The sequence below is a fragment of the Plectropomus leopardus genome, chromosome 5 (assembly GCF_026936395.1).
Source record: "Plectropomus leopardus strain MGB_pleo_1.0 chromosome 5, ASM2693639v1, whole genome shotgun sequence".
NCBI classification, from domain to species: domain Eukaryota; kingdom Metazoa; phylum Chordata; class Actinopteri; order Perciformes; family Serranidae; genus Plectropomus; species Plectropomus leopardus.
The window spans coordinates 20,299,063-20,312,437 of record NC_142180.1 but is presented as its reverse complement, the minus strand read 5'-3'; the positions used below and the strand labels follow the sequence as shown (position 1 = coordinate 20,312,437).

The 13,375-nt window shown below is 37.8% G+C and overlaps 1 long non-coding RNA gene across 1 annotated transcript; it reads left to right on the top strand.

Annotated features, from left to right (window-relative positions):
* Positions 1–4,725: 4,725 nt before the first annotated feature.
* Positions 4,726–12,548, top strand: LOC148189556 (uncharacterized). Its single transcript, XR_015776532.1, has 3 exons — positions 4,726–4,870; positions 6,693–6,787; positions 10,554–12,548. It is a non-coding gene; the product is annotated as an uncharacterized LOC148189556 (long non-coding RNA).
* Positions 12,549–13,375: the final 827 nt, after the last annotated feature.

The following is a 13,375-nucleotide window of genomic DNA, read 5'->3' as shown; positions in this document are numbered from 1 at the left end:
ACCGGACAGCCAGACAGCAGCAGCATGATTCGTGGATGGTCAGCGTCAGTTGAGAACACAGCTGGATGGAACCTGTCGCATCCGCATGATACGCCCCGGATGGTGTCAAGGTCCCTATAGGGCAGATGGGAGGGGCAATGGATGGATTGAACAAACCATGGACTTTCATGCGGGAGTTTGGTGTTCCCTTCCCATCTGTGATGTGTTTTTTTCTACACCTACTACACCTCCCTCCCCTCCTCCAGCCTCTGAAAGAAACCGGGATCTATATGGGGAAAAAGAATAACCCAATTTCTCTGAGTTCATGTAAACACTATATCTTGAATATGAACATAACCAGGATAAACGTCATAAACGGGTTATTCATGTCCATGTCACACTCATAGACAACTTAAGCTGCTCAGACAGCATGTCACTCTAGTGGCCCTGCCCTTAAATATACACACTTTAACATAAAGCGTTTTAAAATTTAAAGTGCAATTTAAAAAAATTGAGTTATATAAAAATTCAGCCCCCATGCAGTTATCATAAATGTTGAAATTAGCTATTGAGACCAAAATGTTTTTTTGTACCAGACTGTAAACATGTTTATTTCTGCTGTAAAGTGGCCATGAGAGGAGTTTTTGGCACATCTGAGCTGGCTTCATTTTTCAGCCCGAGGGTTTGCCACTTGATTTAACCAACAGATCCACTGGTTGTACCTTCTTTCATGCGAGCATGCGTGCAGTACAATATGTACATATTACCATTTACGTATGAATCTTAATCAGGAGCCCCTGCCATGATCCTAACAGGGTTCACACCAGTATGCATTATTTTGCCCCCCAGGCTGCTATTTTCAAGACCTACTATGTGTTCAATACATCTTGATAAAATGACACAGGAGTATTATTTTTATGTTCATTATGTGGCCACCACAGCTATTCTGCCGCAATTCTCTTGCAAAGTAAAAATGCCAAAGCGTAGACATATTGCGTTGTTCTAACCGTACAATAAACACGCAATCAGTGCACACATTTGCAGTTTCATCAAGATGTAGTAAAATTCAAACACACAGAGTCGGGGTGCCTTACATAACCATAAAAGTAAGCCTGGCGGGTGCTGTCATCAAAAGTGTGCCTGCAGCCGCCTTCCTGAGATGAAAAACAAATGAAACACTTTGAGGCTGAGCTGATTCCCCTCCCGTTCTGCAACTCCATCTGTCACTCCAAGCGACTTATTCTGAGCAAGAGTGCTTTCCTGCATGACCTCCATCACAGCGGCGCAAGATGAACGAGGTGGGTCTGGTGTCTGTCCTCTGTCTTCTCTGTGCCAAGGCAGCAGGGGCACCGAAGCATCGAGAACACCTGCAAACTGAGAGTAATGAGGCAGCAGGCCGAGTGGCCGCCCATCCTCCCTGCACTAATCAATCCAGCTAGCCATTAAGGGAACCAAGGAGAGCTGCAGCTAGTTAGAGAAAGCTTCAGCTCCATACCACCATAAACTCTTCTCTCTGAAGTGGTCATCTGTAGTTTCTATAAGATGGTCATTAATTTTATGTTTCTGTATTGCACATTCCACTGACCACATCTGTGCATTTTTGTTCTGCTGTTGATTATATTTGAGATTCAGAGACAATTTCTGCCTATTAATGGTAACTACTAATGGTAACTTTCTTTTCCCTCCTTTCTTTGGTCCAACCAAACTTTTGTTGGAGCCAAAAGCATAAAACAAAGGAGTTTACATAACCGTAATTATTTGTGGTACAACAGTCCATGCATTAACCCTCTGAAACCTCAACTTCTTTCAAAAACATGGGAAGAAGGCAATGAGAGCAATGAAAGAAGACATAACCCAAAATTAGCAAGAGACTAGTAAAAAGTTCATGAAAATTACATAAAATAATTAGTAATAAATAAATAAATTAAAAACAAGACAACATGATTTGGATTTGAGAAAATAGCTTAAAAAACTATAATAACTTTGAAAAAAAATTTAAAATATATAATTCGATAATTATAGATATAGATTTTATAATTATAAATATAGTTTGCTCAGGGTTCAAAGGGTTAAATTCTTTTGGAAGGTGTTTAAAAGCAGCACAAGAAAAGTAATGTTGCTTTAAATTTAATCAAGAGGGTTAATCAAGAGGCTAAGGTAAGACAAATTTATGGAGAGGTTTCTTCCTCCCCAAAACAAATGGACCCGGTGATTTAAACCAGTAAAACACTGAATGAGGCAGTTTGTCATTACAAATCAGTGTTTGTTCTTTATGTTATTTGGCACATTACGAGCAGCCACTAGCCCAGCACCTGCTAATGTGTGCTCACCTTTCTTTCTCTGATAACTTAAGATCCAGACATTCAGGAGGTTTTCTCCAGGAGCCAAATTATCCACAGAGGTCTCTTCCTCTCCAAACCAAACAGCGGATCATTTAAACTGGTAAAAACACTGAATAAAGCAGCTTCATGTGGACGCTGCTCACTGCCAGCTACGGTGGCCAACGTGAAAACACAAATGGCCCTATCTAGAGCCAGTGTTTGGTTTAGACAGGCTCCCTCGGTCGATATAAATATCTCAGGTAACAAAAAATGACAATTGTTATTTTCAGGTGATTATACACAAAAGAAAACATACTATATTCCATTTATGCCAATATATCCCCCTAAATCCTACACACTTAACTGTTTAACATTGAATAACCATCTACAGTGCTTAAATGAAAATGATGTGCATAATTAATCAAAACACGAGTAAAAGCGGGACTTTTTAGGTGCATTAAATGTTCATGTTTAAATACAGATGCAGGGCTTACACACTTCCTGAGAGATTATTTTCGGTTAGCGGTGGTTCTCATCTTAATACATGAATGGAGTATGCAAAAAGATGTTTTCATTTCGATTGAAACGCCCATCCTCTTTCTATTCCACCCCTTCAATCTCGTAGAGTCTCCTTCTTTGCATTTCCATTCTCCTACTGCCAGCTTTCAAGACAGAAGCCAGAAATGCACTGGAAAAAAGACACGCTGTCACACGGTGCATATCCCCCCAAAAAATAATCATGCCACCGTGTCATTACCCAACCTCGACTCTCTTGGAGCAATCACATTCAAAGAGCATTTTTCAGGGGCCCCTTCCCAGCACAACTAGTAAGCATGGCTAATGGAAATTTAATCAGCAGCAAGAGAGGACAGCAGGCATAATGCAACAGATGATAAATAGAAGAAAGATGCAAATGGTATTTATTTTAGACAGGCCGTGCTGACAAGCCTGATAATGCCTCCTCATGCAGTTTTTCCCTGAAGCTTCCTTTTGATGGCTCCGAAGTGGTATGCACCATATTTCACAGCCTATCATTTATGGAATAAATTGTGTTATTCATAGAGATGTTTTCATTTTTTCCCCAAATATCTCTTGTCAGTGGTGCTTGAGCACCATGGCAGTAGGTCTAAATTAATAAAGAGCAACATAAATTGCTGCAGTCATTACAAAACCAACATTACTTGAAAATTCTCAGCATGACCACATATTTTTAAGACCAAATTGTTCCTTTTCAACTCTCCTCTAGCATTAACAGAGTTTGTTCTTTGACATCTAAATGTTCTATAACCTTTGCCTCCATGAAATGAATTTTCACTATTTTATTTCTGCAAAAATGTCCATACAGTGACATTTCTCGCTCTGAATCATTCATGTGATTCATGTGCATGCAGCCTACACATGACGCAGACAGATTTTTTTAAAATCTCAACATGTACAACGAGTACAAATTTGTTTTATTATATCTATTTATAAATCTATCTAGGGACTCATTTCAAAAACGTCTTCAAAAACCACAGTTGTCTTAACAACACGTCCTGAGCTGGTGACATTTTAATTTTATTTACTCACATTTACCGTCTGGTTTGGAGTCTTCCCATTTCTTCTTGTGGATGTGGGATTTTCCCAAAACATTCAAATAATTTCACACAGACAAACCAAAAAACAAAAAACAACCTATGTCTTTCTCAGTCTCCTGGCTTTCCAAATACATAAAAATGTGTTTATCCTGCAATTGATTTATTTGTCCAGTTTTCTTAAACTTCCACTCAAACTTCTACCCAAAATATTCTGGCATACATACAACAACAGACTGTTTCTTAGTGCAAAAATATTTAATATAAAGTCTAAGTCTCTCTGATGTCTTTTTTTCTGTCTTTTTTTTCCCTGGCCCTATTTAGTGCAAGATTTTAAATGAAACCGCTTTTACTTTATTATTATGTCAAATTTTTCCCCCAACTTACCTAACTTTCTGCCAGTTGATGTGAAACTGTGTGCGGCAGACTTTTAGCTACCCTGTCTGTCTCAGAGGTGTTTGCCAAATAGCAGCAACATGTATAAAAACCAAATTCTAGTCGATCATTACCTACTCCACACACATTTTTTGTTTTTATTTCACACTTGCTTTGGCAATGTTAACATGTGTTTCATATTCCAAATCCCCCTTTGAAATGAACTAAATTAAACATCAATAAATATTAAAAGGCAGTGCACTTGTGTAACACAACAGGGTTTTCAATGCACCACTGTTTCTGATCAAATGAACATTTTGCAACATTTTGTGAGAGCTGAACGCAGCACTGATGAGACTCTGGTATTTGGGGTGTGGCACTGACATGGACAACTCCCACTTGTGGGTTGTCCAATAGATTTGAAACTCTGTTCAACCAGTTATCCAATGTGAACAGCTCACCTGTTGTAGATTGTCTTCATGAGTGCACCTGTTTGTCTTTGCTCTCTTTGACTCTGATGAAGGCCCAGTGCTGTTGACATGTTAGTCTGTTTACGCTTTTAAAGGCAGGAAAGTGATCAGTGTGCTCCAGTCCTGTCTTCTTTCTTGGAAAGACTGAGAGGTATGTTAGTGACTGCTATTTTGCTTCAGTTATATGATTGTGGCATTTAACAGAGTTGTTTATTCATGTGTTTATTCGAGCAAAAGAGGTAAGAGAGCTTGTTGAATGTAACAATCTTCCTGCTCACACACTGGATGAACAAGGTTACACTGTGACTGTGTGTTTTATATCGTGAGGGAGGGGTTATTATAAGGATTGCTCCAGCGTGTATTCAGCCATGGTTTTAGGCCTACCCAAAAATCCTGGACACTAGACAATAGTCTAACGCCACAGTTCAGTAATGTAGCCTGTCGTTCATTTCACGCGTTTTCAACAAACATTTTCTGACATGTTTAATGTGTTCAGAAAGAAATCTCTGATTTTTACCTTGCTTGGACTTTGAAGGTTCCTTGAATTTTCTTGTAAGTTGTTCAAAGTTATGTTTCCACCCAGCGTTGTTCATCAAAACACAGTATGTATATCCTCGAGCTTTGACAAACAGAATTCATTTCCTCCCTCATGAAACATTTATGAGTACTATAAATCCAGAATTGTTTACATCCATGTTAACTTGCTAGCAGTCTTCTTCTTCCCTGCTTTTACTGGTGCATTACAGCAAATCTTGTCATGTTACCACCACCACAGGCTAAAGACTCCACAGGGAGCCTTCTCACGAGAAAACAGCAAGCCTGTTTAGATACATGAGACAGACTTACTGATGGTGATGCTGCATCTTTTCCTGTGAATCCTTTGTTAATAGATAGTATGCCACCAACAATGCAAAAAACTATAAAGCCAGATGATTAAATCAAATCAAATAAAGTTTATTTCGCACATTTACAAACAACAACAAACCAAAGCCCTGTACATTGATTGACTGATAGACTGATTTGTTTATTTAAGTGTCATGCACTTAATTGTACCCAGCCCACATGGGCTTATAAGACACTGACAATAACAATACAGAAAGGATACAAAGATGCACACGTAGCCCTTTCTAAAATGTCCACATAACAAAATATGAATTATACAAGGGGCATTCACAATATGCAAACCAATAATAGACAATTATACCGGATACAGTGTTTTCTGGCATAATGTCCATGCATTTTCAATGAATCTGGCTAAGGCATAAATCTTGTCCTTAAAGAGCCTGTACAAATAAAACAAATGGCACACAAATAGCTAACATTTTAACAAGACAATAATAACAAAAATTGTAGTAGACATTCCAAAGCAATATTATTTGTACACAAATATAAAACAAAAGAAGACTAGTAAGATCAATTACACGTGAAAAAAGATTATAAGATATATAAAAACACTAACAGCAACTTAAATGCTGAAAAACTTGTATGTTTTAAGATTAGTCTTGAAAGTGTCAATAGAGGGAGAACATTTAATTGAGAGCAGGGACGCACAATATTGGATTTTTTTTCCCAATATTTGACATGCTGTTATAAAAACAACTCATTTGGCCATCAGCTGATACTGATATCGATATATACATGTTTTTCCCCACCTAATTTTAGTGATCATCAGTGATCTTTTGTAGTGAAATTAACAACATATTATGCATACCCTTGTCATGATGGCCCACCACCAGATGGAGACATAAAATGCAATGCTTTTCTGTAAATATATATATATATATATATATATATATATATATATGTGTGTGTGTGTGTATATATATGTATATATATATATATATATATATATATATATATATATATATATATATATATGAACACTGATTGAAAAATTGCTTTCATGAAAATATGAAGCATTAGAAATTGGAGAAGTCTTGTTCATGTTGCTTAAAAAAATTTTGTCCTTTCAGTGGTGACCATGTGATATGATGGAAAGCTCCAGAACAGCTACCGATCGGACCGTATGGTCAGATTATCTTGCTGCGCTGAGGTACCTACAGGTCAGGTAAGTTCAAGTCTGTCAGGTGTAACTGTGAAATGGCTGGAAATTAAAAAGTTTAACAGGGTTCCCATGGTGATGGAAAACCTGACAAAGTCATGGAATTTGTAAAAAAAAAAAAAAAAAAAAGATTGAAAGTTTTGAAAAAGTAATGGAATTTTGTTGTGTGTGGGAAAAAAATGTTGCAGTAGTCTTCTTTAAAAACCTTCCACGTGATATAACATAATGACATTATTTTTCTGTAGCTGTCGATGTGAAGCAGCTCTCTAATATGCGTTGATGTATAACAATGTTTTGTTTGCAATTGTCAGTTCTCCATTGTTTTCCATCTGTCTTGTCATGTTTGCCCCCTAGCTGATATTATGTGTTTAACAGAGTTTGAATCTGATATATTGGGAAAATGCAGGGCAAGGGGACAGAAAAAACATGTTATTATGGGTTCTTGAAAAGTCAAGGAAAAGTTTTGAAATGTTGTCCAGGAAAATGAGAGGGAACTCTGTTTAAATTTTTAACCTGAGCCGATTTTCTTCTGTTTTGGATGTATGTTTGCCGTATAATTTACCTCTGAAAGTGCTTCATTGTGCCTGCTTTCACGCTGATCCAGCAGTCATTCTGTCCTGCAGCCCAGGTGCATCTGTGCTACAGAGTAACACAGCATGTCATTAGCACTAATATAGCTGTCAAGGGAGCTGCAGAACTGTTGCCTGCACAAGAGTGCAGCTGAGCTAGTTTGCTTGTTATTCCTGTCCCTCTCTTAAGTTTCTTGTTTTTTCTCGACGGCTTGAATCTGGCTGATACCTTACCTGTCAGAACAACTGTACAGCTGTACAGAGCAGCATCCCTGCAGAGGCATTGCTAATCAAGTCTTGTTTTGGTCATCAAAAGCTAGCGGTTGGACTTCGCTGAATAGCTTCAGAACTGTCGACACTGTCACACATCTCCTTGAACTGGCAGCCCATGAGAGGGAGTAATTAGATGAATCCTGGCACTGCGCACGCACAGCTTCAATGCTTCATATAGTTAGATCCGAAATTTGAAAAGCACAGCTAGAGCTTCATATAATCTTAAAAGTGTTGAATATATAATAATGTTAAGTCTGTTGTGCACCTTTATAGCACTCCCCTTCGCATAGAGAATTTTGAGAAAATGAAAGTGTTCATTTAGCAACAGCTTTCAGCTATGCGCTGCTGCAAATTTCTGCTTTGACATTGATGTATAATCTCTCATAAACACCTAAGAATTAAAAATAATAAAATGCCACCCTCTCTCTGGCTCAGAGACACACCGCGTCTTTAGCAAGCTTCAAGATTTCTAAATGAAGATGAACTAAGAGGGATCTACTGAGCATATTGGTCTGGGAACAAATGCGGCAGAGAGGGAGCTTGCTGCTTGACGTCCTGCTGAGATAACACAAGTTTCCCTGTCATAATTTTTTTTTTCGTCTTTCATGACAGCAATGTGGCAAAAACAGAACAACCACAGGACTGTATTTCAGACAAATGCAAGTAAACATAAGAGACAGTGCTATCGTTGATCAAACTAAGCTGCTCTTGAAAGCTTTTTGTTCAGATTTGTCTCTTCAGTGTCCTACTTTAAATGAATTCATGAAAGTTTGTAGAAACGTGACTTCAGATGTCAAACAACATGGACCAAGCTCAGCCCACAGGGAAACGATGGTGATAATTGTGTTTGTTGGATGATTAAGACGGTTTCAGAGAACAACTTGTGCCTCTGTGCCTTGGTAGCTTTCTGTTGATTAGAAAGCCATCCATTTTAATGGCTTTTCTTCTCCCTTTGTTAACCAGGCACCTCTCTGTACTAGAAAATGGCACCCAAATGAATGGCATGCCATTAAAGGGGAAATGATAGCCCAAAGTAGCAAAACAAAGGAGACATATAAATGTTTGAGACAGTCTTCTCAGCATGCTCCCCATAGTGAGTTTGTTTTTCCAAACAAGTGTTTTAATAGCAAGATGTTGGTTAATTTTTTGACTCTTATTATGGTCTCCATTACAACAGCCCTTTAGTGATGAACAAATTTAGGCTTTCTTTCATATGTTACTTTTTTTCACTGTGTCACACACCTGCTGTTTCATGGAGCATATGTACAGAAAATTATTTCAAACGGGTTTTCCACATGCTTTCTCACCGCCATGCTTCGAAGGTCATGACTTGTAATACTTATTAGTAGTTAGTAATTGTTTCAAAACAAACAAAAATTTACCAGATCAATCTGTGGGTAGACTGGCCTTCAGAGCTCATTTTAGTGAAGCATCAAAAGGACCAGCACTTTCTGAACAAATCCATTACCTGCTTTTATCAGATAAAGAGCATAAATGGCTCTCTCTCAACATAAGAGCCGTCCTCGTGACATCCCAAACATTCAGCAAAACTATCTGCTAAAAGACACAAGAGGATTTATGAGGTGTCCAAATGCAGAATTTGATCTGAGTGATCCAAAACTGCTGTTAGATTGTCAAATTAACATAAAGTTACTGGGAATATTTATTCAGTAGTTGCTGTACTGTACAGTAGTTTTAAGCATACTGTGAAACAAAGTATAGTATTATACTGTTATTATTTATGGAGCTAAAGTACATTAATATAGTCTCCTGTTATGGAAATGTAACTAATTTATTTGATAGTGCTACTGTATACCCTATAGAATATACTACTGTATTTATTACAATAAAATAATGTTATTTGGGTGTTTATGCAAAATAAGAAAAGGCACAATTAAAAGACTTAACTGCACACAAAACAAAACAAAATAACCAAACAATTACGGTGCATTTTGAATAATCATAATAATAACAACAATGATGATAATAATGATGATAACATGGTGAAAATAAGAAATAATTTACAATGCAGGATCTATTTTTGTAAAAATAAAACCCAGTTAAACACACAAGCAAATTAGAGTTTCACTCCTGAGAGTAAGTACAGTCCTGACGAAGCAGACAAAAAACAGTGAAGGAAAGTTTTACTGTTACATTGTTACAAAAACATCCTGGAGGGAAGGTCTTATTAGTTGTAAAGGTCAGCTGAACAAAGCATCTGCCTACAAGAGTCCCCAAAACTCACAAATTTTTCAAATTACATTATTACATTATTTCAAATTTTGGAATTACTTTTACAGAAAAAATACTCATAACCCGTAATAACAATTTAAAATACAAACTGTTGTCTTTAAAGATCATTTTTTGTACTGATTAACTAAATAAATACAATGTGTTATTTTTTGTTGATTTTGTTACCAGTGGACAAACCCAGCCTAGCTGATTTATATTCGCCACAACTTTTCTTGTGCTGCATTCACAAGTATTTTAACCTTCAAAATATGAGCAAATTGGCTTCTTCAGGCAAATAGTAACTTGCCAAGAAGTTTTCCGCAAAATTGAAAGAAATTAGTGGATTTGGAAAGCGAGGGGGGAAAACTATATTTATGTTGTCATAATAATTATTATTATATTCTTAAATTTTAAATTCTTAATTAAATTTAAAGCACTTTTCCAGTGCAGCTTAAACTTTCTGTAAAACCTTTTTGTTTTCTTTGTCACCCATACCTACTTTGTCATCGTGGTATGAGAACTTGTTGCACAGACAATGCTTAGCACAAGTTTGAGGGCAATATGGACATTTGACAGTTGTTTCTGGTTAATGTTCGTGAATGTGTTACCTCAAAAATCACCCGTCATTTTAAAGCTCTGTGTTTCTCAAACACAAAGACCCCAAATGATCTCTGTGGTGTTTGTCTTTGTCAAAACAGACTGCTTTCTGGCAATTTGTGGGCAGCATCTGATCCGATGGAAACGTGTGGAGCTGGTGGGCTGAAAGGTTCCCTGCTACCGTTACGGAGACAGAACAATCCCACGTGGGAATAGTGTGTCCTCCCCCTCTGTCGTTTCCATCTCACAACTCGGCCAGCTCTCCCTCAGGAGAAACTTCAACAGAAAAACAAGGCGATTAGAAAAGCAGCCCGCAATACAAAATGACTCACAGAGCAGTTTACCTCCAGACATGAGCTTTTATACCAGCTGTAACTCTCTGCTGTCTGCAACACATGCACTCACTTGCTTTTTCACCGAACTTGACATTTCCAAGTAATTACAGGTGTTTCTAATTATTGGCCCTCTGAATTGAGGCTACTTTCTCTTGACACTGGCATATGTTCAAATATAAAGCATCATTTAATTACTTTGTGACTTTCATGTGAAGCCTGCACGTAAATGTTCATGCTTTAACTTTCCACCTGGACATATGGGAAGCTGTTGCCTTTGTGTAGTTGTCACCATAAAATGTAAACCATGAAATGATGAAACATTTCACACATAAATCTGACTCATTCAGCCACCCCCACACGGGAAGAGAATACAACATCAAAGACGTAATTTCATGTTCTGCTGCTAATGTCAATGCTCATGTGGACTGGTATACATTAGTACCAGATCTTTCATTTTGCTGAACAAAGCAGCACTCTCAGAAGCAATGTTACATTCAGACCTGTGGCGGTACACTTTTCTAAGTCAAAGCACAGCACTTCCACTCTGAGATATAAGGGGAATGAGGTCATAAAACATCCACGCAGAGGGCGAGACATAAACTCTGTTTCTAAAAGTTGAATGCGTAGCGCTTTGGCCCCCGAAGGCCTTAATGAGGAGTTTGACATTAGACCTATTTTGTGACTCAATACTTGATGTCATTTCTGTTACATTACTGTTTTTATATGTTGTGTTTTTCATTTTTGCCCTGTAAACTCCAACGTCTGTGAGTGAGTAAGTGAGTTGCATCATTGGTTGGAATGACTGATAGTAAGAGCTTTGATGTTTCCACATTAGCTGTTGTTCATTCAGAAATAAATAGGTGCTAACACGCTGACAGAGCTGTAGACACTGACAGTCCTGTATAAGCCCTCCTTCTGCAACCTATGAAAAATGTTTGCATGGCGCAAATAGCAAGCTAGACAGCTAACTAGCCATTTGTGGTTGATATGGCAGTTTTCATAGAGGAGAAAAAGAATCACTTTGTCAGGTGGTGTGAGGAAAAGCCATGTCTGTATGACACAAGCCTTACGTTTATTTAGAAGTTCTTGACTAAGACATGTGACAGTGAACAGAATGGGTGCCGCCACCGTTATATGGAGAAGGTGGAAATAGGACAGTGATTGAAACTGAAGTGAATATTATCTACAGTCGGTGCTGCACCGGGTGTTGCCACAATGACTAAATTCTTCTATTGGTAATCAAGGGCGATAGCATGCTTTTCAACCTATCGTTAATGGCAGATTTTGGTTCTGATAGTCACCAAAGGCAGTGCGGCGTCCATCAGTCGCACAGCAGATGTTCATCCCTGGGTCTGACTGGAGCTGAAGAGAGGAGGATGTGTCAAATAATCAGTGGGTACAGCTCCAGAGAAATCGGCTCCCTTCTGCTGTGTGACTGTGAACGTTAAGTGTATTGTTTTCCATTTTAACATGCATTTAGGCTACATGAATTTTGAACAGGGACAGCTCACACCTGCTCTGTAGTCAAAGGTTAGGGTGAACTAAAGTCTGTGACTGGGTAAATGCTGGCCACTCTCTGTTTCAAATGAAAATCCCTCTGCAATTTCACACACCACCATTGGTTCCCATCCTGTGGGTCCCAACCCCTTTATGGGTCATCAAAACCTTCCCAGTGGGTCATCAAACTGAAGAAAAAAAACAAAAAACTTACCCCCCCCAACAAAAGAAAAACATAAAGAAAAACCTCTAAATGTTTTTAAAAGTGGCAAAAACGAATCATAAAATCAAAATAGTTAGCAAATATTTTCTGTCAGTTTACTGATTAATCAAGTAATAGTTGTAGCTGTACTTGTAGAAACTGATTGGTAATTTAATTTATTGCAGAACATTATATTTTATAAACTCTTGTGTTTAAATGCAAAAATCTTAATTTGTAAACTTACTGAAGCATTCAGATAAATGTAGTGAAGTAAAATGTACAATATTTCTCTCTGAAATGTAGTGGAGTAAAAGTATAAAGTGTCATGGAAAAAAAATACTCAAGTTAAGTTCAAGTACCTGAAATTCATACTTAAATACAGTACTTGGGTGAATGTACTTAGTTACATTCCACCACTGACATTGAGGAAGCCTACGAGTGTTTACAGTGCAGCCTGTTTCACTGCTGCCAGCTGCAGCACATTCACTCAATACTGGAATTTTCAATATATGTTGTCTCCATTAGTTACTTAGACACCAAAACATGGGAGAATAGGGTCCAGGTTTAAAAATACCTAAGTTACCCTTTAAGTTGACAACTCTCTAAATTTATGAGAAGTCTGAGGAAGATCATGATGCTTAAAGCATTACACAGCATAAAAGCCTTCTAACGGGTGCTACTTGGTGTGCAGATCTATTTGTTTCACCTCTGCAACAGCACTCATGTCTCCCAACAGCAAGAGCTGTTTTCAAACAAATGCATCCCGCCTGGTGCAGATTAGGCATGGAGAATTACAAATCAACCTATCCTAACTCTGATCTCTGTTCAGGCAACATACCGCCACTGTTTTTCGTGTTTTGATCTATCTTCTTAAGATAGACTGATAACA